Source organism: Geospiza fortis, unplaced genomic scaffold (genome assembly GCF_000277835.1).
Source record: "Geospiza fortis unplaced genomic scaffold, GeoFor_1.0 scaffold130, whole genome shotgun sequence".
In the NCBI taxonomy this organism is placed as follows: domain Eukaryota; kingdom Metazoa; phylum Chordata; class Aves; order Passeriformes; family Thraupidae; genus Geospiza; species Geospiza fortis.
Genome location: NW_005054300.1, coordinates 1,865,092 through 1,876,149, shown reverse-complemented (window position 1 = coordinate 1,876,149; position 11,058 = coordinate 1,865,092). Strand labels below are relative to the sequence as shown.

At 46.1% G+C, this 11,058-nt stretch overlaps 2 long non-coding RNA genes across 2 annotated transcripts in view; one reads left to right on the top strand and one right to left on the bottom strand.

The window, feature by feature from the left end:
* Positions 1-422: 422 nt before the first annotated feature.
* LOC115948598 lies at positions 423-2,409 on the top strand. Its single transcript, XR_004082404.1, has 3 exons — positions 423-443; positions 986-1,131; positions 2,374-2,409. It is a non-coding gene; the product is annotated as an uncharacterized LOC115948598 (long non-coding RNA).
* A 22-nt stretch (positions 2,410-2,431) lies between these two features.
* LOC115948600 overlaps positions 2,432-11,058 on the bottom strand; it is a 9,581-nt gene continuing 954 nt past the window's right edge. The window contains exons 2-3 of the long non-coding RNA XR_004082405.1: positions 4,001-4,074; positions 2,432-2,745 (exon numbers count right to left, since the gene is read on the bottom strand). This is a non-coding gene — a long non-coding RNA (uncharacterized LOC115948600). The remainder of the gene's footprint in view (positions 2,746-4,000; positions 4,075-11,058) is intronic.

Below are 11,058 nucleotides of genomic sequence, written 5' to 3'. Positions count from 1 at the left end.
GGGGCGGGGGGGGGGCCGGGGCGGGAGCGACTCCCCCGGGGCTGTACCGGGATTCCGGGGTTCTGGGATGCCGCTCCCCGCCTCAGCTGCACCGGGCTCTGCTCTGGGGCGGAGACGTCCCACCTGCGCGGGCCTGCCCGGCCCGGCGAGCCACTACCTGCCCGCCCGCCAGGGCCTGTCGCGGATCTGAGGCGTTGAGGCGCTTTTATGATTTATTTTCTGCTTCTGTAAATAAAATCCCCACCAAACACCGTCCAGCAGACGGGCGTGGCCAGGGCGTACGCGTCCCGGTTTTCTTTTCCAGGCAGCGCCTCGGGATTCGCGCTGTGAATCACGCTGCTGTTTGACATGTAAACAGCAGTAAAAGCCGCTGTCTTTCTAAACGCTGAGGACTCGAATGCCGCCGAACCGGACGGGCCAGTGCGCCGGGATCCCCCACAGGGGTCCGCCTTTTGCGGGATCTTTGCTCTGGGAGCAGCTTCCCTGGGAAAGCCCCGGGGAGCCGCGTGTGACCCGGGAGGGGCCGGGAGGGATTCACCCGTTCCGGGCCTTGGCCGGGCCCCAGCGAGCCCCGATGCCGGGATGTGTTGTAATTTTAGAGTTTGCTAATGAGCTTGCCTGTGTGCCCTGCACACCCTGTGCCCCTGAGGATTGGCAGCTCAGGCTGGTAATCCTGCTAACCTGGCTCCTTTCAGTGTGCTGGGATTGAGATCTGGCTTCCTTCTATGCACAGGAGTGGCCCTGGATGAGTAAAATGAGGGGGAAAATGATCTTTGCTAATAATTGTTTTCCATTCTGCCTTGGTGGTGGCTGTCTCCGTGCTTCCTTCGCTCTGCTAGCTCAGGGGGGACCTGTCAGCTGTGGGATCCAAGGTTTGCTGGGAGAGTAGTGATAAAACTTTTAACTTCCAGTAAGTGGCACCTCTCTGACAGTTATTTAAAGCCTCTGTCTGCATTGTTCCAGAACTATTTCCTTTTTCCTCTAGGCAACCTAGAGTAGGAAGCTGACAATCCCTCAGGTACCCGGTTCCACCTCGCTGGAAGCCTCTCCTGATGCTGGGTTGGAGGCCAGCAGAACCCACAGAGCCTGGGAGCAGGGCTCCTCCTCCCTGCCTTGTGGAGCTGGCCAAAGGTAACTCTCCTGGGCTGCTCCTGGGCAGCACAGAAATGGGCTCTTTTTGGCCTTGCTCACATATTCCACTTTCAGGTCAGAATATCAGTGTTGGTGAGGCTGTAAAATGGACGTGCTTGCTGGGGACATCCTTCTCTACCCTTTGAAGTGCTCAGAAGCGTTCCCACTGATTTCAGTGGGAAAAGTTCCTTTGTCTGATGTGCTTTTCCATGTGCCAGTCAGTATTTTGTGCTGACTGGAAGGGAAAGGACAAGGCACTGCTTTATGATGGATGTTTTTAGACCAGGGCATTTTAAACAGTACATGCAATTTGCAGATCAGTAATTTGTAGTTGTTTGTCAGTTTGTTTGTGAGAACCGATCCAGCATCTTAGGTATGCCTATGGCTAAAAATGAACATAAAAGATACCTAGTTATGACTGAAAACTTTGCACTGTGAAAGCAGGAGTATTCCTGTGGTAGCAAATTGGCCTGCAGAGAAACAGAAATGAGCTGAAAGCAAGATGCTAAAATCAAATTGTAGGCCAGGTTTTTCGCCAGTGTCCTTCACAGTGCCAAGACCACCTGGAGTCCAGCATAATGTGAACACTTGCATTTGGAGCCCGTCTCAGTTGTGCAGGGAATCACTTTCCAAAACCAGTTTTCCTGCCAACAGGGTTTGTTTGCTTGGTGATAAGAAACAATGGTCAGCTCAGTTTGTTGCTTGAGCATTTTAGTGACTGAGAAGTCTGGCATCCTGTACTAGATCCATTTTCTTAGCTACTCAAATGCCAGCTTGGCAGCCTATCTAGGAAGCTGATAGCACTGGGACAGGCGTGATTGTGGAGGTTGTTTTCAACAGTTTCTAGTAAGTCTGTTTTTAAGACAGCTCCTTCCTTTTTTCCTTTCCTGGGGAAAAAAAAGTCATAGTTACCACCTTCATGACTGGGAAGTCTGGGTGAGAGAGATGAGGGAGGCATGGGCATGCAGCTTAATATCCTACTTTTCAAAGTGCCTTAAAAACAGGACTGGGTTTAGTTTTGAGTAAGGCTGGTATTTATTCATAGTTATACCCCATTTTTTGACCTTTTTGGCCTCTGGGGTTGACATGTGCTCAAGCACCCATTCATTTCTCTCACGGGCCTTTCCAGTTGTCAGGAATAGCTGGGAAGCTTTTGCCAAAACCCTTCCATCTGGCAAAAGCACCGTGCACTTGCAGTGGGGCTGTGCTGAGTCAGTGCATTCTCTTGGCACCATTCCACAGGGCTGAAGAAGTCAGAACAAGACTGTCCTTGTGCCCAGGTCTCAAGTTGTGTCCCCATGGCATGAAGCTTCCCAGAGTCCTGAGACTCAACCTTGGGATGAAGCCCGGTGTTATTTGAGAAAGCCTGAGCGTGGTATCCATGGAGAGGACAACGTGCTCTAGGTGGCACATCCTTATTTTACTGATGTCACAAACAAGTTATTCTTGTGCACTGCAGAGAGCCTCACAGCCACAAAACCAGCAATAATTTTATAAATGATAAGCTTGTTTTCCTCCTCCTGTTCCCAGATACTCTGAGTGCAGCAGACAGCAGAGATGTGCATTGCTGGAATCCAGAGGGTTTCGTAATTTGGCAGCCACTTGCTGAAAGCCCTGCAGATACAAAACAACACTTATTTCAAGTCTTGAGAAACATCTCCTACTAAGTAGAAGAAAAAAGCATTTAGGTGAAGCAATGTTGCCGGTCCCATTTGTTTATGAGGCTTGGGTTTTGTCTTTATACATTTTAAATGCTTTTTATTTTCCTTCTGCTTTTTAAGCCTTTCAAGTTCATGTTTTCCATACGACAAGAAAGTCTGGAATCAAGTCCTTACTTTTAAAAGTAAAAATTTGGTTCAGAGTCCTGTATAATCATGCAGCTCCAGACATGGGGTGTTTAAAAATAAAGCCACTTTGATGAGAACTACCCATCTTGAAGGTGACTTTCTGTTCTGAGTTTAAGTAAATACTTTGTTGACAGTTTAAGAAGCTTTTATAACAGCACCTGATCTGTGTTTGCTTTCCACTTGGATCTCTCTCTCTTTTCTTCTTTTCTCAAATTCTAGAGCTTGTTTCACCTCTGTGTGCTGATGAGATCAGAAATGTAGTGTGACAGCATTTGGTGAACAATGCATCCCAGTGCTTTCAGAAATACACCTGCAGATTTCATGCAGTTGTCCCTGAAGCTGCTGAGTGGTACCATGGGACACAGAGCCCAGCTTCAGAGACAGGAGGAGGAGGAGGAAGGTGGTTTGGGTTTGTTGGGTGGGGTAAGGCAAGGAACGGAAAGCCTGGCGTGGCTCCCTGTGGGAATCCCAAATGCCTTCAGAGCCTCAAGCTTGATTACTTGGTGTTTAACCCAGTCCTTGTTTTTGAAAGGAAGTTGACAGACAAATTAATTTTTTTTAGTTGAGCTTTCTGCATATACTTATTTTAAGTTTGTTGTTTGGTGCAGTTTGATGCAGATCCTCAAGCTGTTTGCAAAAGGCAAGGAGACGTGCCTGGAAATGCATTATCCAAGGGACACAGACACAGCTTTTTGACAGGCTGCTCTACTTGCTAACACCTGGTAAATGCAGAGACCTGGCTCCATGTAAGTCCCATTCTGTAAGTCTCAGTGTAGAGCCAAATGCTCTACACTGGCATTTCTAGGAGGTTACTGCTCTACTTGTGTGGTTTGAATCCCTTAAGTCTTTGGCCCCGTGCCCTGGAGTGCCAGCAGAGGCTTGCTGTAATTGCCCGTAAGTGCACCGTCTGTCAGATTGTTGTTTAATTATTCCAGCTTCTCACCACCACACACTGCTCTGTGTCTCTCTTGCTATCTTTATTTAATTGAGTGGAAGAAATTTGAGACTTGTGCTTCTCTTACATCACTTTGTTTTTTACCCATCCTCGCTGCATCCTACCGTGAAGTCCCACCTTTTGTTTGCAGAAGTCAGTCTTCTATAGAGAAAAAAACCATTGTCAGTATCTCAAGCATATGTTAGAAAGAGAATCAATATTTTAACACATGGTAAAGTCAAACCATAAATCTCTCAACACAGTGAAATGATTGTATTATTCTCCCTTGAAACACCGCTCCTCCCCCTGGGAAACAAGAGAGGGAAAGAAAACTCTTGGATAACTAAGCCCTTGTCCTCACAATGCAGGACTGTTCTTAGCCCTTCTCTCTGTGTTGCTCCTTCCTCTTCAAGATCCATCTTTCCCCAGCCCATCCCTGTTGATCTGTTCCAGAGTATTACTGGGGTATCAGCTCTTTTCCCAAGATCAGCTTGTGATGACCAGTTCCACTGCCTACCTGCTGCCATTTCAAACATCTCTGTGCCTCCTCCCATCCTTCCTATCAGGATCTTAATAATGTGTGTTGAAAAATAATCTTTCTGAGCTCTCTCTGACACTCTCCTTGTCTGTATGGCCGATAAAAAAGCCTGGCAACACTCTGGCTGCTTTTCTTCTCTCGTGCTCCCTGTGCCTGTGACAAACATCTGTCATTTTTCTGGTCTTACACTTGGCTTTCAGCCTCTGAATCAGAACACTCTTCTTGTACAGCCCCTCACACAAAGATCAAGGCTCTGGTGCACACCACAATAATAGTGAATGTTAGGGTTGCTGGCACTCACTCTGCTCTAGTTTTCATGGCTCTGGGCAGAAGGAGTTTAATTATGTCCTTTTGGAAGATCTATCTGCACCTGAATGATTTAGTTTTCAGGGTTTCATTTAGAAATTCTCAGCTGTAACCTCCCTTTACAGGTGTACTCCCTGTAATGCCTGGCTCCCTGACTGATTTTGGGGGTTGTTCTTGTCACTTCCTGTAACTGAACTGTAGGATTACTTATTTCATACTGCTTTCTGATTTTATTTTTCATCCATCTCTTTTCTTCAGGAAGGAGCAATTTATGTAAGAATTTCAGTGTGGAATTGACTTTAGGCTTTATTGCTGTTTGTCACCCTTCAGGAAATACATCCCTGGCTCCAGCACTCAATCTCTGCTGGCACTCTGAAGAGGAAGAGAAAATAATAGAACTGCAGCTATTAAGACCAACAGGCAAATATTTTATTCAAACTCAACTTCTTCTTCCTGGGTCACTCCTAAGGAATATTTTTCTGATTGTGAGGATGCGAACAAGTGGTGTGTTTTTTGTTTGTCTTCCTGGAGACTCTCCTGTTCAGCTGATCTTCATCATCTTCCACATTTCAGGCAGCAGGGCTTGCAGCAGTGACAAGCTGTAATCCCAAGGAAAACTGCTTGTGCCTGTGGCCTGGGTTAACCTGCTGGCAGTGATACGTGCCTGGGCAGGGGCAGCTGTTTCACACAGCTCAGCATGGCTATGCTGCCACTCCCAGCCACTTTTAGGACACAGGTGAGGTGTTTACAGCAATCTCAAAAAAGCCTGTAATAAAGTTGTTCTGCCTTCCTGGAGCCACCACTGCCAGAGACCTTTCCCCTTTCTTGGCTACTGCGGGAGCCTCCTTCCTTTGGCTTCACACCTTTATCAGCTAAAATGATCCAGTCAAGAACTGGCTGTGGTCAGGCTCTGTCTCAGAAGGAGAGGCTACACTACCACTCTTGTGGCTGCTGAGAGCAGGAAGATCAGAGAGGACAGCAGGGAGGTGGAAGCCTGCTCCCTCTTTTATGTGGAATGGAGTCAGGATATGCCCTTGTATGAAGATGAGCAGAGAAAAGCTTGGGCTGCCCTCGCATTTCTGCGCACCGTGCCATTCCAGTCAGCCTGGTACTAATCTGCAGGGATCTCTGGAGGCATGAAACAACATGCAGTGCAAATGAAATCTGAGCCACACCACACCACAGTACTGGTGCCAGCTTCTTTTAGAAGGCTGCCATGAGAGCCAAGGGAAACAGGTAAAATGGTAGGAGATGCCTTGTACCACCTGCAGGCACAGACCTACAGCACTCCAGCAGCTCGTGAGCCATGTGAAAAGCTGGTGAACCCAGGGCCACTTAGACTTGAATGCACTTTCCTGGGGAGGAAGTGGCTTTTCCCTTGGAAAGCTCAACTCCCCAGGGTCTGCATGAGGTCAATGGAAAAAGTGATTTCTTCAGAATGTGATTCAGAGTGCCTAAGCACTGGGCTTATCTTACTGGCTACAGAGGAAGCTCAACTTCTGTAGATTTCAACTCACTTTTGAGAATACTCATCCCCTCTTGCCCCTTAGTTGTGAGAGTTATACTAGACCTGGATGTGGTTAGTCCTTGGAAGGCACACTACCTACTGAAATTCAGGTGCTGCAGACCAAAGCTATGAGAAGCTTGTCTACCAGAGCACAGGGCATCCTGTTGGATCCTGCTTTGTCCTTTTGAGTTACCCTGGGATGTCAGAAATGGATTTGCAAGTACCAGAAAGGAAAATTAAATTAAGAAAGGTTGGTTTCTTTATGGTTGTCCTGACTGGAGCTGGAATAATCAGCATCTGTTTCAGTTTAACTGAGTTTTCATTCTGGCCTTTCTCCCCTTTCAAAGTACAGGCAACTGAAGCCTTTAATTTGCCCTGTCTTTCACTGCAGAGGAAAATAGGAGTTTCTAACAGCTGTTACTATCCTGTCTAGAATAGCTACACTAAAAAAATACAGTTTATTGTCTGTTGTGAATGAAAAAGCTCTTTCTTGTTTCTGTTGTTTGTTGTGTTGACTTTGAAAGATAAATTGTTTGAACTGGTTTGTATAAGTGAAGATTAGCTTGCCTGATAGGCTGCTGGATTTGCAGTTTTCCCTTGCACTGAACAAACTGAAGAACTGCTGGCCTTGGGACAGTTAGGACACAGCACATACTGGAAAATATTTGTGTTCATACAGGTAAATAAGAAAATAACTTCATGCGTGACATTCTGGATGTGCTGCTTCAGTATTGCCATGTCTTGTCTTTCCACCTGGAAGAGCTCTTTTAAGACCTAGGAAGCCTTTTAAAAACATTTCTAACAGACATGGATAGGTGGCTAATGAGTTGAAAGTAGAAGCTGGCAGGACCAGAATTAGTTTTTACAGGTAGTTCTAAAATCCTAAATCGTGCTGCTTGTTTTTGGGAACATAGGTACTCTGTCCTTTTATCATACATTTGCTTTGTAAAAACAACTGGAAAAAAAAAAAGCAAAAATAACTTCTTGTCACTCAAGTAAGCAGACCTGGCTCTGAATATGTAAAAGGAAGTGACAGTAAAAATAGCAACATCTTATTGTACTGTAGTCCTTCAACAGAGAACCACATTTTAAGGTTCCCCTTCTTTGCATCCTTCTTTGTATTGCAAAGGCATCTTGCCCCAAGCAGAAGCTTTTGCTCTGGGGGGTCAGAGTCTGATTTCAATGGGACAGAGCTTGGTGTCAGCCTGGTGCATTGAGGATCAGCTTCTAGACCTTGACAAGGGCTCTGATTCTCCATGGGCATCCTCCAGGTTTGGTTTCTGTGCCTTCCTCTCTCCCCTTCTGCCAAGTGGTCCAGCCTTCTCAGTTTTTGTCTACTCATAGTAAAGGCAGTGGAGCAAAGGTGCCATTCGAGGGGAAGACAGAAAAGAACTGTCTTCTGCTGCTGCAAAGACTATTTCCATGATGGCCATGGTGCTCACAAAATTAAGTGGGATTTGTTGTGCCATCAGCCTTCAAAACATGCTTCTATCCCCCAGAATAACTAAACCCCTTGCAACCCTTGGCCAAGAGACTGAAGCCAAACTTCTGGTAAACTGACAACTCAAGGGAAAGGAATAGGATGTGACAGGAAGGTCTAGATAGATTGAGGTGTAGATGAGAAGAAGGTAAAACCTAGCGTGAAATTTTGAGATCTGAGATATGATAGTGGGAGATTGAGATACCGAAAGAAAGAAAGAAAGAAAGAATGAACAAGTGGGAATTAGAGTTTTATGTTGAGACTGGTTGGCAAGGAACTGGCAGACAGAAGACACAACAGAACTTCAGTACAAGGAAAGGAAAAGGAAGAGAGTGGAAATTCAGGGGGATAGGCAGTGACATGAAGAACCAGACAAGAGACTGGACTAGGACCTGGCATGGGGGAGCCAAAGTTGGAGGCCCTGTTGGAGATTAGGAAAGGAGGGACAGTCTGGGGAAGGAACAGGTGATGCAAGCCTGAGAGTGGAGGTGGGGCACAGGCAGCAGGGAGGGAATGGAGCAGCAGGGGAGAGCTGTGGGAAGCAGCCCCACACAGCGCAGAGCAGGGGGTGTGTGGGTGAAGAGGGGCACCATGGGCTCTGCCTGCTGGGACATCCTGACTTGCAGAGCTGGAAGTGGAACAGAGCTTCCCTGAGGCTGCACTTCATGTTGGCTCAGCCAGCAAAGAATTTGCCTCTTGTGCTCCCTGCCCCAGCAGCAGCACAGAAACCACTGGAGCTGAGTGTCCTTGGCTAAGGCAGCAGCAGCTGCCTGCCTGGGGGAGGAGAGCAGGCTTTTGGGCAGTTGGATGACAAAAATTTTACAGTTGGGAGGAGGTAGTGAAAAGGCCACATGACCGAGGGAGAAAGGGTCAATTCATTAGTCTGGCAGCCACTAAATTAAGAAAAGGCAAGTGGGACTATATATCAGAGATGTCTGAATTCGGTCAAAGATGATTCTGAAGTTGCTAGATTGATCTTGTGGTCGGCTTAAGCAAGCTTAACTAATTAATTGCTTTATTTTAGTTCATTGTGTAAGAGCTAGCTCCTAATAAATCACAGTGTTTTGTAGAAACATGCTTGAGACAACTGTGTAAATACTAAATAGCCTTAGGGATGGTCTTATGAATCCACTGAATAATCCAAATTCCAACACTCATCCCCCTCTGCTGCTGGTCTGGATGGAGGATAACAGCCACTGCTGCTGTTTCTCTGTCAGTAAAAGGAGAAGTCTGTGCAGGACACACAGGGGTGGGGACACCCAGCTGATGGCCCATGGAGGTGCTGTGGTGCTGCATGATCCTGCACTAACTGCTGTCCTTTTCAGGAGCACAGGAACTGCTACAGGTGTTACAGGAACATTATGAATGTTGCAAAGCCAAGCCTTTAAAAGTTAGGCAATGTCCAAACGAAATTGCCAGTGAAACCTTTATTCAGAACCACGTAGGTTATGAAATGCTCTTTAATTATATTTCTCCTCCTGCTCATTTCAGTGTGGATGGCAATAGTTCAAGGCCGTTGTACAGTCCTGTGAGGTTTCTGGGGCAACAATCTCCTGATCCTCAGAGACCCTTCACTAATTCTTGTAAGGATTGTGAACTCCTGTATTCACTCTCTGCTCTGGGACAGGTCTGTGCCAGTGAGATCTGGGGACAAACATTGCTGATGGAGACTGGGAGTGGGTTGGTGCTGAGCTTTCCAGCATCCAGTAGGAGGGTATAAAATTACCTACTCCATTTGGGCAGATTAAAAACAAATCTTTCATGCATGAATTCTGCCTTTGCAAAAATGTCTGTTAGTTCTGATTGCTGGCACAAGTATTGCCATAGTATCAGTCTAATCTCATATGACACATTTAAGGATTTGCAGCAGAAGGGTGGAGTTAGCAGTGTAAATTTCTTGGCTGATTTATCTCTTGTGACAATTGTCCTGCTCTGCTTTATATCAGCCTTTCAGAACAAATCAGGGTTTTTGAGTATAAAGTAACATTTCTTTAGATTTCAAATAATAATTTTTTTAAAGCAAAGTGAGTGGAAGCAGAAGTAGACTCTCTAACAGAACCAGAGTACATGTAGCACATATCCTTGGTAAATATTTCAATGCTAAGGCAACTGGGCAGTGACACTTTGCACACAAGGGGCCTGAGAAATGTAAAGGTACATGACAAAACATTCAGATCCTCCCTACAACATGACAGTCTTTTAATGCAAATGACTGTGTTCAATTAAGTCACACAAGAAACATTTTTTTCAGACTCCAAGCTCTCAAGGCAAAGTGTGTATTTCCATGTCTTGCAGAGGATCCTGCACAGTCCACAACAAAATTTTACTGATTAATAACAGCACATAAACATCCAGTCATTGTAAGAAATATTGTCACTAAGAAATTTCAACTGGTTTCTGCCTTGTGACCCAATATGCCAAAAATACAATTCTGCTTTTAATGCGGTCCAGCATTTATTAGTAAAAGCCCACATAACCACATTGAAATGTCTGGTTTGCCAGACTCACACAAAGGCGATTGGCAGAATTTTGGTATTTGATAATTGAATGTGAATAGCCTTGTTTCACTGAAACTAGTCCAGATGATTGCCAAAAGTTGTAAAAAATCTGGTGGAAATAGCAGATACTCAGATCTGACTACCTGATGTGGTTCCCAAATTTACTCATGGTTTTGATTCTGCTGAAGTAGCTGCTGAATGTGAGCCTGTGGGCCCAGTCCAGACTAGCAAGTACTGAGATCAATTAGTAGACTCCTATTAATTTGAATGTATTTAGAAATTATAAATTTGAGATGCTACTGCAGTGCAGAATCCATCAAGGCTTGAAAGGGGAACTGATTGCAACCACCTGAGAACTTAGCATCAAAAAGCTAAACCTTTCTCAGCAAAATACTGAAAGATCTGTTATAACAAGTCGTCAAGGAACTTGCTCTTGAAGCCCATCCTAAATGAAAGGGCGACTGATGGCAGGTGCTCTGTCACACTTGGGTATATTTGTCTACACAGAGGTGTAGCTGTCACCTTCTGGTATCCCTTGCGAAGGCTGCTTGGTTGGGCTTAGCCTGAGCTGTCTGCTACAGGAAGAGGAGTCAGCATATTGGTCCGAGGTTACAGTAGCTGACAGCTGGGGATGCTCCCGATTTTGTCTCAAAAGGAGACACGGGGATGTCGCGGTGCCCATTTCTTTGGCGGAGTCTCAGCAGCTAAAGGCGCCTTGCAGCAGGAGCTGAGCCCTGAGCGCCAGGCACTGAGGAGAGCCGCTCCACACCACCCATCCCTCCAGAACCCCGGGTCCTGGCTGCGCTGGGGGCCAGCT